This window comes from Podarcis cretensis (genome assembly GCF_951804945.1).
Source record: "Podarcis cretensis genome assembly, chromosome: 10".
NCBI lineage: Eukaryota > Metazoa > Chordata > Lepidosauria > Squamata > Lacertidae > Podarcis > Podarcis cretensis.
Window position 1 is genome coordinate 43858619 of NC_137179.1, and position 16842 is coordinate 43875460.

A 16842-nucleotide genomic window follows, 5' to 3' on the forward strand; every position below is an offset into this window, starting at 1 on the left:
AATAAAAACTGTATTTTTTATTTGTAGTAAAAGAATATAAGGACCCAGTCTAACATCACCATACTGTACATAGCTTTTTAAAGTGAGCATATGACTCAGGTCTCTCAGTCAATCATCTGCACCAACACTGATTTCTGTATGGTTACTTCGGCTTTGAATGGTTTGGTCTGCCTAGCATGCAATCACATATCTGTCTGAGCTCCGTGACCTTTAATGAAGAGAATGTAGTTCTTGTCAGAGCAAAGGATGAGTGATGGCAGAGATTGTAGGCAACCTATCTCTCCCATTTCCTCAAGTGAATGCCTCAAGCTCTGTCATTGTCAAATGGAAGCTGCAGTTCTTGTTTCTCATGAGTCATCTGGGAGAAACAGACTCTCTTGCTTTGAAATAGACTGATCTCAATGCGCCAAAGAAAAATGAAATGATAAAAAATGGCTGCATTATATAAATTTAGGGCTGAACCAAAATGATGAAATGGGTTTTCAAAAATAGTTGCAGCAGTATCAAGGTGGAGGGAATCCGGGAGTCCTTGAGAAAATGTTTATCTATTCGTTCTCATAATATCCCTGTCTTGCTCCGTGAACTGATTTCATCTCTCAATGATTTCATCATGTGGATCCCATAAGTGAATCTGATTGCTCATTTGACATTGAGATGTCATCCTGATCATCATATTATTTGGAATTGTTTTTTCAGCACAAACAAAACAACAAACTATGCTTAAGCAAAAATGGCTAAACTCTTCGTGCGAGATAGCATATTTGATATCTAACGGTGCCATTTTGCATGCAAGTTTAAAATATTTGTTTACAAATTTTGTTTCTTTCTGTGTGAGGACACTTATAATCACTGAATAAAATTTGCCAGGATGCATCCTTCCCATAAATGAGCTCTGAATACCTAATAACTTGCCTTGGTTGAATTTTAAGGTCTCTAGTCTTTTGGGCTGAACATTTGAAAAGATTTACAGAGCATTTAATTCTGCTCAAGCTTTCCTCCAGTTTATGAGGCTCAAAGAAAGTCAAGTACAAGACTAAAATGGATATTTCATATAGGGAAGAAATCTGGACCCTGGAAAGAAAGATACTCTGGTTTTGGAGACAGTTCAGAATATGTTTTTCTTTTTTGTTCTTTTACTCTTTGGTGCTGCTGACATCTTCTCAAGGATGATGGATGAAAAACATGTTTTTGCTTGATAAACCACCAGTAAAATCCTGCTAAAAACAGGAGTTATGTACTTCTCCTAAAACCTTTAGGACTTTTCTTTCTGAAGTTATGTAATATTAAAAACTGTCACACAGGTTTAACTTGCTGCTGTTTCTACCCAGGTGTGTCAAAGTTCTACCAAAGAAAAGACCTGAAAATGAAAAGATTGGGGATTTTAAAAATTGCTATAGTGAACAAAGCTTTCTGCAACAGAGGAATAAACTACCATACTTTAGCTGTCATATCTTCCTCACACAGTATCACATAGTTAAAAACAGGGAACTTCAATATTACACTGGACCTCTATCAGGGTGAGGGTCAGCTTGTTCATTATAAGTAGAAACTAGCCCATCGCCTGAGTCTATAAGCTGATATTCATCACTTTGAGAATCACAGCATTCACTCATGGTTGTAAAAACATTTAAAATGTGGAGAAAGGTTCTGGAGGAGACCATATAACCTAGATGGTGCTGGTCAAGGCTTTTGTGACCCAAAAATACACAGCTCTAAACATTCAAAGTCATTACATGACTTTCAGAGTTTCATGTACTACTTTTTTTTAAAAAAAATGGCTGTAACCCTACAATGCATTTACAACACATGATTCAAATAAATTATTTGAGATCTGTTGGATGTGTACAGGCAGAGATGAAATAGCATTTTACATGGGCACACATGCCATCTCAACCAACCCATATCTATTCAGAAGCACCTTCCACTGAATTCAAGGGGACTCATTTCCAAGTACCTTAAGTGCAATAGAATAGCAACCTGATTATCATTTCCCTGCAGACCTATAAGATGGTGTTGTTGGTTCTGCCTCTCTCACCCTTTCCGCCAGATTACAGTTGCTTTACCAATTATATTCTAACCGTGTGTTTGATTTCAGCAAATTCAAAAGTATTGGGTGGTGGGGGTGGACAACGCAGGGAGTCCCAAGAAGTTTGTAAAGCTCTTTGCCAGTTCTTCATCAAGAAAGCACTGACTAGTTTTAAATCTCCTTTTTCACACACCAAATGTAATTGTATAATAACTGCATCCTGCAATAAGTTGTCTGTCTTGGATAAAAAGCAGGTGCTGCTTGAAATGCTTTGAGATTCATTGTTTTTCACTAAAAATGGTTACCTGCACTCTGGAGAATATTTCTGTGATGCACTTGGATATGTAGTTCTAACCAACCTAGTCTGTTGTGGCTTGTTTCCAACAGCAAGATGAAACCCGGCAAGGCTTTGATAAAGAGCAAAGGGTAGAAAATAAAGAATGAGGAGAATGAGGAAAACAAGCACATGTTGTTATTCCCTTTCCCTAAAAGAGGGGAAGCTAACTGTGCACAAACGTCTTAAAATCCCACAGGGTGCAAGTAGCAACCTGTCCATTTTTAAATGTCATTCTGCATTTGATTCTTTTGTTTTCCAAAAGTTAGATGCCCTTTTGGTTGTTTTGACCTCCAGTGACATCCTTAGCATGTTCCGTTTGGCCCTTGTTTGGTGCTTGTTTGTAAGTATATTAAAACTATAAGAGGCAATTTTGTCTTCTAATAAATGGCTTACTTTTGTTACAGTAGCAAATACAGAAGGGATATGGTCACTTCTTGTAGATACTTCGTGCTTAGCTGGCAGAAAAACTTGGGGCCCTGAATATGGGCTTGAAAGAAGCATTCTACAGTGGTACCTTGGTTCTCGGACTTAATCCATTTCGGGAGTCGATTTGACTCCCAAAACCATTTGAAAACCAAGGTGCAGCTTCCGATTGGCATCGGACTTTCGGCATCTGAAAAACGTTTGCAAATCAGAAGACTGACTTCTGGGTTTGCAGCGTTTGGGAGCCGATTTGTTCGACAACTAAGCCTTTTGGGAACCAAAGTACAGTGGTACCTCGGGTTAAGTACTTAATTCGTTCCGGAGGTCCATTCTTAATCTGAAACTGTTCTTAACCTGAAGCACCACTTTAGCTAATGGGGCCTCCTGCTGCTGCCACGCCGCCGGAGCATGATTTCTGTTCTCATCCTGAAACAAAGTTCTTAACCCGAGGTACTATTTCTGGGTTAGCGGAGTCTGTAACCTGAAGCATATGTAACCTGAAGCATATGTAGCCCAAGGTACCATTGTATTGCAGTCAGTAGAATAGGTTGTGATGTGTTTGGCTGCAAATGTGTGTGTAATGCCACCACAGGTTCTCTGGTTTATGAATGTCCTCACAGGCCCACGCATGTTGACAACCCCTGGTGTAGTGCTCTCACTGTTGTGCTAACCTGTAGCATTGCCTCAGAAGTGAATAACTGCAGCCAGTGCCCTTATCTTAAATGCTGTATTCTCCCCTCAGCAATTCTTTATGGGGCTTCCCAGGCTCAAGATACTGAGTATCGCCAGCATGGGCAGCTAGCCACCGTTATATAAACAGCAAAGCTTCCTTTCCGCTTTCGTTGAGCTATTCCTTTTGTCACATACTTCGAGCATTCGCAGATGTCAAGTATAAAGTGGCACATGAGGCATTCAGGTTTTAGAGCTGGTGCTCTCGCACTTCCTGAAGGAAGATATGGCCCTAGTGTTGTAGGCTGCCCATCTAAATTTATCTCTGCATAGCAATTGAAAGAGGAGGGAAAGTTGATGAGCTGGCACAATGCCATTCTAGCAGATCAGTCAGCAAGCCATTTTAGAAGTATCAAATGCGGCTGTTAAAGGACAAGAATCCCATCTGGAAATATGTGGAGGTTATGTGCTCATGGCTGGAGTAAATTCCAAACATAAAAATAGCCACCAGTTTGTTTGGGCTTGGCAGAATAGGAGGCAGTGCTGAGTTCTATGGAGTCATTACCTTCACCTCCTGCTGACTCCTTCTATATAGGCTTCCCTGCAGTTTGAGTCCCTGCATTTTTCTTTTTGCAGTGTCATTTAAACGTGATGATAGCTACAACCGCCAAATGAGTTTAACAGGAAAAATAGCCCTCTTTGATCAGACAAAAGAGCCATTTGACCTAGCATCACATTTCCAACAATGGCTAGAGAGATGCTTCTGGGAAGTATACAATCAAGGCAGGAAGATGTCCTCTTCTATTGTATGCCCTCAGCATACGGTACAGTAAGGCTGCAATGTACAGGGGGGGTTACATTCTGGGGATTGTGCCCAAAGCCAAATTGTGTATAGTCAAAACACACAGGGTACAATGACACTCACACACTTTCCAGACTACTTTAAAAAAAATAATTGTCAAGTGTGTAAAGCTGAATGCACGCAAGTTAAAGGTAAAGGTAAAGGGACCCCTGACCATTAGGTCCAGTTGTGACTGACTCTGGGGTTGCGGCGCTCATCTTGCTTTATTGGCCGAGGGAGCCAGCATACAGCTTCCGGGTCATGTGGCCAGCATGACTAAGCCACTTCTGGCAAACTAGAGCAGCGCACGGAAACGCCGTTTACCTTCCCGCCGGACTGATACCTATTTATCTACTTGCACTGCATGCTTTCGAACTCCTAGGTAGGCAGGAGCTGGGACCGAGCAATGGGAGCTCACCCCATGGCGGGGATTTGAACCGCCAACCTTCTGATTGGCAAGCCCTAGGCTTTGTGGTTTAGATCACAGCGCCACACGCGTCACACACAAGTTAAATGTGCATAAATTGTGGGATTACCATTGTACCAGCTCATCCTCCTTCCTGAGCATGGTGGCAGCAGCACCAGCAGAGGAAATAGGGACGTTCCAGAATCAAATCATAAGCCGGTATGGCTTTCGTAATTCCAGGACTGTCCCTGGAAAATAGGGACACTTGGAGGGTATGTCTTCCAAAGCTTGGCCAAGAAATTACACTGAGGTCTCCTGGCAGAGAGGAGGAGGAGCATGTGCAAATCACATGAGAAGTTTCTTGTCTTAGGCTAGTTGGAGGCATTAACCCAGCAATGGCCGGCTCCTTCCACCAACCAGAGAAGGCACCATCATGGTAAGTGCCAATGAATCAATTTCTGGATTGTTTTGAAGCCGTGCGGCCTTTCTTCTTTTCTTAGCAGAGAAGTGTGACCTACATTTGAAAACATCAAATGTTGCATTGGGAGCAAGCATATCCAGCCAAGTAAATGCCCATAGAAAATGGTATTAAAACATTTATGAGCCCTTTGGGTTATCAAAGGGAAGATGCTAAAAGAAACAGATTACACTTTTAAATGAAAATACCATAGGAATAATATTTTTTTTTAAAAAAAACTGTCTCGGACATATTGTCTGCCTGTTACATTTTTTTTATAACCCCCCCCCCCAAAAAAAGATGTACTGTATTCTATACGTGGGGTAAGAGAAATTATATTTATATAGTACATTTTAATTGGATGTGTTGATAGAGCAATACCATTAATATCTTGTTTAATTGTGGGAAATGACTTAATGATATAAAAGAGTCATTACTTGTTTAGTTCACAGAAAGCCAATTAAATAAAGGTTTAGTGTGGTTATTTTCTTCCTATTAAAATGTACTCTATTTCCCCCCAAATCTGTTCATAGAGTCTTAGACTAGTGGGACTGGAAAAGGACCCCTAAGTTCAACAAATGCCACTTACTGCTTTACTGGCACAACAGATCCTTCATTGCTCGAATATTCCTAGTTGTTCTATGCACATCAGCAAGTGGGCATTTTCACCAGTGCTGAGAATTGCATAGGCCATAGCCTTTTGAAATTTATTTGCCCATGACAAAGTTCTGAGGCTCTTTAAGCACCGAGGTTTAACATTTACAACAGCTAAACAATTATGATCATAGAAAACTTCCTGCTTTTCCGTGTGAAGGGCGGGGTGTGTGTGAGAGAGAGAGACAATGCCTGCATAGGCACATTGTTGTCCTAGCTGACAACTCTTCATCTGCAAAGCACATGTCTGAAGTACCATGAGTTAACAGGAGATTGCAATTAAGAACTGGAAAGGGGGAAACAGCCAATTTACACAGCGGACTTCCCCAACCAAGAAGATGAACTGCCACACAGGAAGTTCTGTATTTATATCCTGTCCAAAAATATACGAGGTCTTTCCTAAACCGATTAGTATTAGCTGCTCCTATGGAGAGGGTAGGAATGTGCAGCTGTGCTCAACAGTCTGATCCTTCAGGGATCGTAATGTTGAAGGAGGGGGAAAACCCAAACATTTGCAGACTGACAAAAGGGAATATAAATATGATCAATTATGGCATAACAGTGTCTGCTCCAGTGATGATTTTGGAGAAGATCACATGAACATTTATGAACACATTGGAAAATTATGCTAGAATGGGTTGTTCACATATGTCTTGAAAGAATGGGATCCTCACACTGCAGCCATTCATAAAACACTGCTGCGTAACATGAATTTTGGAACTCCCTGCCTATTGATATCATTCACTGTATTCTTTTCAGCACCTGCTGAATACATTATTATGTGTACTACTCATGCTGCCAAAGCGAGCCTATATGTTTAGAAAGCTTGTATAAGTTTTGTTAGAGGTATAGGTTGGTTGCTCGAGAGCAATCAGGCAACATGCTGCAATAGTCTGTTTTAAAGCTTTCTTATCGGTGATAAAAACCTTTGGAAAGCAGAGCACCTCTATTCCGTGTCTTGCTCATTCATTGGCAGAATCTGAGAGTGGGCGGTCCTTAAACCTTCCCCAGAAGAGTAGTTTCTTGATGCCCAGTCTGCGCCTCCCCTCTCTGTGCGGAAGCCTACTGTGCAAGGAAGGCGTGGGTAACGGGGGACCTCTCTCCTCCCCGCTTTGCTCAGGCAAGGTGTCCTGGCACTGCCTTGCATCCTCTGAGCCCTGCATCTCCTCTCCACTATAGGCGTGGCTGCCTTCCTCCGCTGAGGAAGTGCTGCTTCCCACAATCTTTGGGGGCTCTCTGTAAACCATTTGGCTTTCCCCCTCTCGCCCCTGAGCCGATGGCAGTTCCTTGACAAGTTTTAATTATTTTTTTGTCTATGCTATTGTAGTTTTAACTTTCATCATCATCATCATCATCATCATCAAGATTTATACCCTGCCCATCTGGCTGGGTTTCTCCAGCCACTCTGGGCGGCTTCCAACAAAAGATTAAAAATTCATTAAAGTATCAGTCATTAAAAACTTCCCTAAACAGGGCTGCCTTCTGATGTCTTCTAAACGTCAGATAGTTGTTTATTGCCTTGACATCTGATGGGAGGGCGTTCGGCAGGATGGGTGCCACTACCAAGAAGGCCCTCTGCCTGGTTCCCTGTAACTTTGCTTCTCGCAGTGAGGGAAGACAGCGCAGGCTGAATATGTCACTTGCACTCTGGTGTGCAGGGAGCAGATTGGTGACGATACAGACAATAGCCTATAAATCGGGCAGAAATAAGGCTGTGTAAAAAGTCAAAGGCTTAGTCAGAGATTTCCTGGCTCATGGAGAATGTATGTAGCAAAAACCATCTCTCACAGCCCTACCTGGAGATGCCAGGGATTGAACCTGGAACCTTCTGCATGCAAGGCAGAAGTTCTTGCCATGAGCTATAGCCCTACTCCATGTCAACTGTTGAAAGTTACCTGGGGTGACTGCTTGCATAATGAGAGACAGGATGCATTTAGTGCATTCCCCTGTCACTTTCCTAACTGCAAAAGGTCTTTGTGTATTTGTTACAGTGGGTTTGCTGCACCAGAGCACTTAAATCTGCTTTAATTGCACAAGCCTAAATTTCTGGTATGCGAGTGAATCCCTTCTGCCATTTACTGAAAGTCTGGCAGTGGCTCAACTCTCGTGTGAGTTGGCCTTTTCCAGGTTGAAATGGGAGCTTTCCACAACACTTCCAGTTTGCAGGTGAAATCTTCTTGATACAGAATAAGACCACTGTATGGATCAAAAGGCTAAAGTTCTGGGCCCTCATTCTAATCTGGAATGGGCTCCCTAAGCTAATTATTTCTTCAAGAAGAGTTGTGTCTTTTTCAAGGGCAAACCATGTGATTAGCACCACATGAATTTGGGCTTTCTAGAAGCCACAGCACCCTGGACCAATGAGAGGGCAATTATTTCTCACCTAGGAAACTAGCTGGTACCTCATAGAAATGTCCCAAAGCTGATTAGAAAGGCTATTTGTGCCAACTATAGCAGATAAGAGTTCCCTGAGCTACCTTTAAAAATGACTGCAAATAGTTTGTTTTTCCGTTTTCTCTCATCCTCTTGGATTTAACGCTGCTGCCAAATAGTTCTCAGAAAATAACCACATCCCTTTGCCACATATGCTGCAAACAGTGGGAGTTAAGAAGTTTGAAATAAAGCCAGCTTGAGGCCTTGAAAACAAAATAATTTTTGTGCTGTGCTGTTTTTTCTTTAAAAAAGAATCTGCTGTTTGGGCAAGTGTGGACTGAATGTTTGATTTTATTTTCCGAAAGTAGATGTCGCTGGTACTTCTGCTTTGCCGTCCTCTTGCTATGCATTCTACAAATGCATGAACTTTTGCCCTTTATCATGTTACAATATTGTCAGATGCAAAGGAAATGAGAATTCTGTACCTCCAATAGCTGTAGAGAAGAGAGAATTTGGCTCCCTCTTCTACTTGGGCATTTGTTGGCATCAGTCTGTCTCGAGAGACAATGGAGTGTGCCTCTGGGGGTGAAGTGAAACCACTGTGTTAGCAGCATTTGGGCATAAAGGTATGGAACTGTACCCTCATTGCAGCCATTCACTCTAAGGGTGCCTACAGACTGTCACTATTTTATGACACATACTATAAATTTAGGTTAGAGCAATTAAAATTGATTAGACTGTTCTGTTGCCCTGGTGCAACAAATACACTTTAAAAACAAACAAACCAACACCTGATTTTTTGCAGTTTGGAAAGTGACAAGCATGGGATGAATAAATGGTTAAATGGAAGGTGTGGAAACACTCCATAAGCAAATCAGGATGAATGTTCTTTGTCATATAATCGGCTGAATAAAGATCAGGCATAGTCAAACCACCATGTCATCTAAGTGCAAACAAATCAGGATAAATAAGGAATAAAAATGTCATCTGGAAAAGCCCTAAATATTGTACAGCTAAACATATTTTGTATCCTCCTGATCAGCATCATTTCTTTAACAGGGGCAATTTCTTCCTCCCTAAGAACAAAAGGCAGATCCACACACCGTACATTTAACGCTCAGCCAATGCACATTTAAGGTACACAACTTTCCTCAAAGAATCTTGGGAACTGTAAAGGGGGCTGGGAATTGTAACTCTGTAGGGGCAAAGTACAGCTCCTAAAATTCTTTGGATGAACTGACATTCTTTGCAAAAATGTCCATTAGTCAAAATTGCATACAAAAGGGTGTTCGTCAGGAGAAATTCTCACTAAAATGCTGGTGAATTTTCATTGCTGCAGAAAGGTGAAGAACTGAATTTAAGATTGGAAAAACAGAGAAAACCAAGATGGAGAGCTCCATTGATCCTTGCATAGCTGTGATGACCAACAAAATTCAGGGTAATATTCCAGAGCCTTGCTACTTTACACAAAACAGGCTGAATCCTGGGACTTCACACATGGAAAACTCTAGTCTTTTCTAAACACCAATATCTCCTTTCACTAAGTACGTGAGAATATCCCATTGATTTAACAAGCAGTACTCATCAACTTCACTTTAAGCCTTTACTTTAAATGCTTTGCGGAACTTGGGTTGGAGACAGCCGTGGAGCTTCCTTGCATTGAAAAGCCATCAGTAGTTCTAGTGATTACTGAACAAGCTGTAAACACCACCTGTTGATTATTCTCCTTCCTTGGAATCTCAGGTTACAACTCTGTCCACTGACAACAGCTGTGTTGTCGACTACGTTGTTTTATCAGGAGCGGATCTATTCATAAGCTTGTGAACATTCTGGGGCTGCATTCTGCAGAGCTTTTGGGAAGATGCCTTCGCTGTCTGGTAACTAATGATTTGGCAAGGCTACTTATTTTAATGTCTGCTTCTGTGGTTTTAAAGGAAATGTTCAGTTGGTGGTACACAACTTGCATTAATGGGAATAGGAACCATGCAAGGAAAAGGATCTGTGTACATCGTTGATGTACAGATATTGTGCACATTTAGACAAGCGCACTATGCATGAGAAGGCCTTTTAAAATGGTTTGGAAACTTCTTTACAGTTATGACTCAGAATAGACTAACTGGTACTGGGTGTTGAAATTGTGTCAGTGCTTTGTCATTTGTGCTTTCCTCTTGGTCCATTTCTGGCCTCAAAGTGCTGGTGTTGACCTCTACCAGAGGGAGCACAACCAGTTTGCCTGCACTGGACACTGAGCTGAGAGGGCAACAATGGAAGGTGAGAGGCACAGGGTGCTGATTTTTGGCTCTGCTGGACTGTGAAGTCCACCACTGCCACCACTTCTTAAGAGCAGGGTACAATCTCCTCTCCAGGAGTTGGCATGTTTGCAGTGCCATGGTTTGAGATAGCGTAGCATGTGAACCAGACCACTGTGTGAAAAACCATCTCCTCCTCTCTAGAACAGCAAGGGGGAAATCATAACTTTATACGAAAATAATTGGCCATATTTACAAAATGATTGGGTAATACTGATCTTGAACTAACCGAATTAACTATCACGACCTAATGTAAAAGCAATCTGATAAATCTAATCTGTTCCCTGAAATCCTTCAGAGAGATGCCCCTTTAGCTACTTACAGAATATAATATACATACTTCTAAAATGTCCTCTGCTTAATGAACAGCTGTTGTTTTCTTGGCTCATTGAAGTCAGAAAATAAGAACCAGCTGCCAAATGTATTCAATGAGTGGTGAAACTAGCAGTTTGTATAGTACAAAGTATAATATTTTATGCAAGTTATTTCCTGCCTCTTGAATAGCGAAGATGTGTAAGGAGTATTGGTGCTGGAGTTATGGAATTCGCTTTCACTGTCGATGGGAGCTATTTATTCTGCCATAATGTTGTAATAAAGGAAACAAGACAGCGATGCTTTCACTCTTTGTGTAGTAGCTATGAATTATTCAGGTAGGGGTGTCTTCCTTTGATGGCAACCTTTGGCAGACTGCTGTGTCATAACAGGTGGGTGGCAGGGAGAAATGCAACAGGGGGGTTTTCCATCTCCACTTGGCTATCTTGCGGAAAGCCACACTTGTTGAACTTCTGCCTGCTGCACAGAAACAGAATACAGAAGAACAGAGCAGAAAAAGGTGGCAGATGTTATTACTTCCTCCCTTCGTCTACTTTAAACAATAACAGTCAAGCACAGTTAGGGCAATTTGAACATATTTCAAATCTATAAATTACATGATTAGAAGATTATAACGGCCGGTCAATTCTGTGCTATCGATCAAGGTGCAAAACATGTACTGGGGAGTAATAACAATCTAGAAAGAGTGAATCACTTACCGCTTAAGTTATTAAAGTCCGAACAATCATTAGCCCCTGTGTAGAAATAATAAATGTGTGTTTCAATTTTTATTTAATGGCTGGATGGGGGAAATATGCTGCTGTTGTCTTTTGGAATTATTACCACACAAGGTATCTTAGAATTATTGTGGCTAATTTCCTGGAGCACTGGAAGGCAAGCAAAGTATTTGGGACTTAGGAATGTGATAGAAATAATACAGAAGTACATAGTATACATTTAAACCAATCTATTTTAAAAGCTTCTGGACATTTAGAGTGTAAAGGGGGGGGGGGGATAAACCAGAGATAAAAGTCAAGGGGAGAAACACTGTAGAGAGCATGAGATTTTGGGGGATTTCCACATGCTGGCTTTCAAATTGTCTTTGTGTGGCATTATTTTTGGTTATCAATGGAGCTAGATAGTTTGTGGGGTATGGAAGATACTATGTTGGGCAAAACAGCAACACTGACACCTCTGTGTCCCTCTGTGTCCCTGCACCCTTTCTGCTGTTTTGGTACATTTGAAAGCACCATTTCAGGCACTCCCAAGTGCTGTGCTTCTCTGGAATCTGGTCTGAAACAAATATGAAGTGATTTCTGTGACTCAAATATCCTTAAAAAATGAGAGGCGAAAGTTCATATTTGGCTTGGGAGAGGAGTTGATAAATGCATCTGTGGTGTTTATTGTCATTTTCTGAGTGTGCATTTTAAAGTTAAACATTACTAGTTGTGTAAATGATTTTATGTCTACCCAGTGTTTGAGTTTTGTGTGTATGTGGGTGTGCACGCACAAACAAATATGTGTGTATGTGTTTTTAATTTCAATCAGTAAACTTTTTCATTGATTGGGTAAATCTTATGGCAATAGGGAAATTTAATTACTATCAAAGGAGGATGCTATAGACACCCAGAGTTTAGCATTTATTAGAGGGTTTCAGAATTGCTGTCTAGCTGATTATTTTACTTAACTCTTTTAGATTAGTGGCAGGTTTAACCAGCAGTCATCTTCTCCTCCTGACTCTCTTGCAAGCCAAACATGCTGCTGCGCCTACAAAAATCATCAAACTGCAAAAAGTACAGAAGTCATAATGAAAGGAAAAGAACAAATACTAACCCAGCTTCAAATAAATGGAAACGACTCCCACCTAGTGGTAGGGATTTTTTAAGAAGCCCTCTGTTGTTACAAGACATTCCTCTCTTCTCCCACCCTTTGTCTCTTCCACTTTGCACATACAAGACTGTTAGAATCAATTCTCATCTGCATCAACTTTATCTGTGCGGGGTTTTTTGTTTTTGTTTTGGCTTTCCAAAAGGCAGTTGTTCCAAGAGATGTTAGTAGAGTTTTACCTGCACACACTATACATTTGCCTACAATACTCAGTTCGCATTGGGAAATTAAATAGTCGGTGTCAGAAAAGGAGACTGTTATCAGTGTTTGTTTTCCTATACTGGCTGTTTAATTTCTCAGTACAGACTATGCCCTATCTTTTCAGAGCATTTTGTGGTTTCAGGACAAGGTCATGCAAGAAGAATGAACTGCAAATGAAACAGTCCCAAATCCTTCCTGACCCATTAAACTCTCCCTTTGCACCCTACATCTTCTCACATTTTCCCTGGGTTGCTGAGTATTTACTGCACTAACCCTCTTTATTGATGCTTTTGAATTATGGTGCTGGAGGAGACTCTTGAGAGTCCCATGGACTGCAAGAAGATCAAACGTATCCATATCCATTCTTAAGGAAATCAGGCCTGAATGCTCACTGGAAGGACAGATCGTGAAGCTGAGGCTCCAATACTTTGGCCACCTCATGAGAAGAGAAAACTCCCTGGAAAAGACCCTGATGTTGGGAAAGATGGAGGGCACAAGGAGAAGGGGACGACAGAGGACAAGATGGTTGGACAGTGTTCTCGAAGCTACAAACATGAGTCTGACCAAACTGCGGGAGGCAGTGGAAGACAGGAGTGCCTGGCGTGCTCTGGTCCATGGGCTCGCGAAGAGTCTGACACGACTAAACTACTAAACAAACCCTCTTTAACTATAGAATGTCCAGATTATTGTTCTCAACATCTCCAGATTATAAATGTGTTATTATTATTTAACATGTAATAAAATACAGTCTAACATTATTATAGGACTATCACACTGTCAGAAATCTGGCAGTAGTATGAGACTCGGTGCAATCCTATAAAAGTATATTTGAACTAAAGTCCAACTGTTCAGTGAAGCTTCTCAGAGTAAGCTTTAATTCATTCCCATGAATAAAAGCAATAGCTCTAAAATCACACTTCATTTGCTTTTGGTTTATTTTTGCTCATATTTGAAAAGCCTCATAATTTGCTCACATTCTGAAAGAGGAATGTTCTGTGAGAGAGAGAAGGGTTAAGGTATCAGTTTCTGGAAGTGATTGCCAATTAACTGTGGACATTTTTAATCAGTGGGAAATCTTTGATGTAATGAGTTCAGAGCAGTAGAGGCAGCAGGAAAACCTGAAGGACTGGACAGATTCTCTTTGTTGCTGCCACAGCTTGGGGGCCATATGGTACTGTTTTTTATATACGATCTGATTTTATTGTGAATTATTACTATGAATTAATATTTTAAACGTTCAGTTTAAGAGTGGTTTACTAATATTGTAAATAATCAGAATGTGGGAATGCAGTGTGTCATGTCCCGCCACCTCCGCCCCCGTATTAATTGATGAACATTTGTTTGGAATATATTGTTATGAACTCGGAGGCAGGGTAAACTATATATTCCTGGAATACCTGGCTAGCTACCCAGTGAGGTGAAGTCTAGGTAATGGGCCATTAAGAAAACAAAGGAAGTGGCTCAGCGCCAGAGGACAAAGGGATGGGCCCTCTCCCTCAACTTACTGGCAATTAGAAAGATAAAGGCCAGGAGAAAAGTTGAGGGATGTGAGCTAGAAGCTAGATGCAGGAGTGATGCCTGATTTCTGTTGGAATCCAAGGCTGCAGCTATGGGGGAAGCAAGGCCCCCTTGGGGTGTTAATGCTGTGAGCCCCTCCATCGTTCAGGTTGTATATATGTGTGAACAAACCATATATCATAAAGACACCACAGTCTCTGCTGTCCCTCATTCCGAAGGAAACACGAACCCTGGGTAAGCACCTGGCACCCCTGGAATATTGCAGTGCTCAGAGGTGTGGTGTGCAACAATATCTTTTTGCAAAGGGCCCCAGCAATTTTTAAGAGGGCATGTTGCTGACTTGCTTTCCAACAGACTTCAAGGATTCTTCCTGTTTTATATGCAGGCGGCGGGGGGGGGATGAGACGGAATACCTGCTTGGCATGCATACAAGAACTCGCCACCAAAACTATTAGCAAGATCAGCATATTTTGTACTTCACGGATCAAATTGAATATTCATGTGTGTTCTTTGAAAGCTCTCTAGGTTATAGTTGAATCTAATATAGTGGAGTTGTAACCTTTTCTCAATTACAAAGCTATGAAAGCTTCTATATGATTCATTGGGCACTAGGCAATTGTAATGGTGAAGATAATCTATACAGGGCACACAACTGAAGCGTGCGAGACAAAAGCATCTCTCTCAGGCTCCAAGTAATTGAATTTTACAGGACAGTGTAACGAACGAAAGCAATCCGATCACCTGGGACATTAAAGACCCTATTTCCAGAAAACTGGCTATGTGTGAAATAATCATAATGTCTCTTAGCAAGGAGAGAAATGTAAATTTCTCGGGGGTATATAATAAGTGGTACAGTAAAGTGCCACACGAAAAGGAAACCAACAGAACAAGGAACTGCACTCATAGGTTCACCACTCTATGTGTCTTGCTGCCGCTGAGTTTCAAGGTTGGAAAAAGTTGCAGTGGCTGGTACTGGTAATGCTTCAAGGAGAAGGTCATGTTGCTAGCTCAGTTCAAACTGCTGACCTACTAAATCCCACCCCCCTACCAGGAATCCAAGGGCTCACCATCTGAGACTCAGAGAAGCTTCATGAGGTTTGCATAATATGCTCATTTGCATATGGCATTTCATTATGGTTCGATCATAAGGTTACTGAGAAAGCAGGCTTTGTGATTGTTTCAAAGTGATTTAGTGTAGCATTTATATAAGCATTCCCACCTCCACCCCCATGTTGTCCTTCTCGAGGAAACAAGATGAAGAAGACTGCCCAGATAGCTCAGTTGGTTAGAGCATGGTGCTGATAATGCCAAGGATGCCGGTTTGATCCCCTTAGAGGACAGCTGCATAGTTCTGCGTTGCAGGGGGTTGGACTTTCAACTCTATGATTCTAGGTATTTCTGTTCCAATATGTACTGAGTGGACTATTCATGTACAGATACTATCACTGCATTTACCCAACTCCCGCCTTGAATGGTTAGAACTTATGAAATACAGAACATAGGGAAATCAGAGTCTTAATTGGAATTTCATTTATTATTATTATTATTTCCTTTATTCTTAGACTGAGAATTGCAGTAAGAGAGCAATTGTTGTATAGTTGCTAGAGTATTGGACTGAGAAGGCCGGTGTTTGAATCTCTGCTCCAGGTGACTTTGGGGAAATCAGAGTTTCTCAGCCTCACATACCTCTCTTAGGCATGTTGTAGGGATACTATGGGTCATTCACTCAATGTATGCCACCCTTAGCCTAAGGAAAGAAGAGTGGAATGGAAATGGAAATTTGCAGATGTGAAGTGCTTCTCATTGAAAAGCCATTCTAACTGAAGCTGAGAGCAAGCTCCTGAGTCACCCTCCAAACCTTTTATATCCACATCCATATGTGCACATGACTGCCAAAAAAATTCCTTTTTGAGGAATAAAGATGTCCTGAACATTTGAATAACCACATTCTTTTTTTCTTTTTTACAAATAGGAGTACTGAAGTGTCATATAGGTAGTTGGCTACCTAAAAAGACACTAAAAAGTCTGGTTGTAACCAGAGGATTTGAATAACTAAGGCTTGGATATGTGTTGTGAGTTGAAGGCATTTTTGCTAAGTAAATTTTCACCAAATGAACAGCGAATTCTAGTCTGAGAACATGGAGTTCTTTAAAAGTTTAGGTCCTCGCTTGCTGAAACTGACCTCAAATGATTGCCCAAACTATTACTCAGTAAGATTTATTTCCACGTTTGGAAAGAGATCACATTCTTTTTATTGTTGTGGGACATGCATGGTAAATCTTGGGCTTTGATGAAGTAAAATATGCTATCAGTACAGAGATGTGTATGTAAAATGTAACATTAGTGAGAACTACAAACAGTAGCTTCATGTATTGAATACATGTATCAGTACAATCCTTTCCTTTTTTGGGGGGGAGGGGGTACATCAA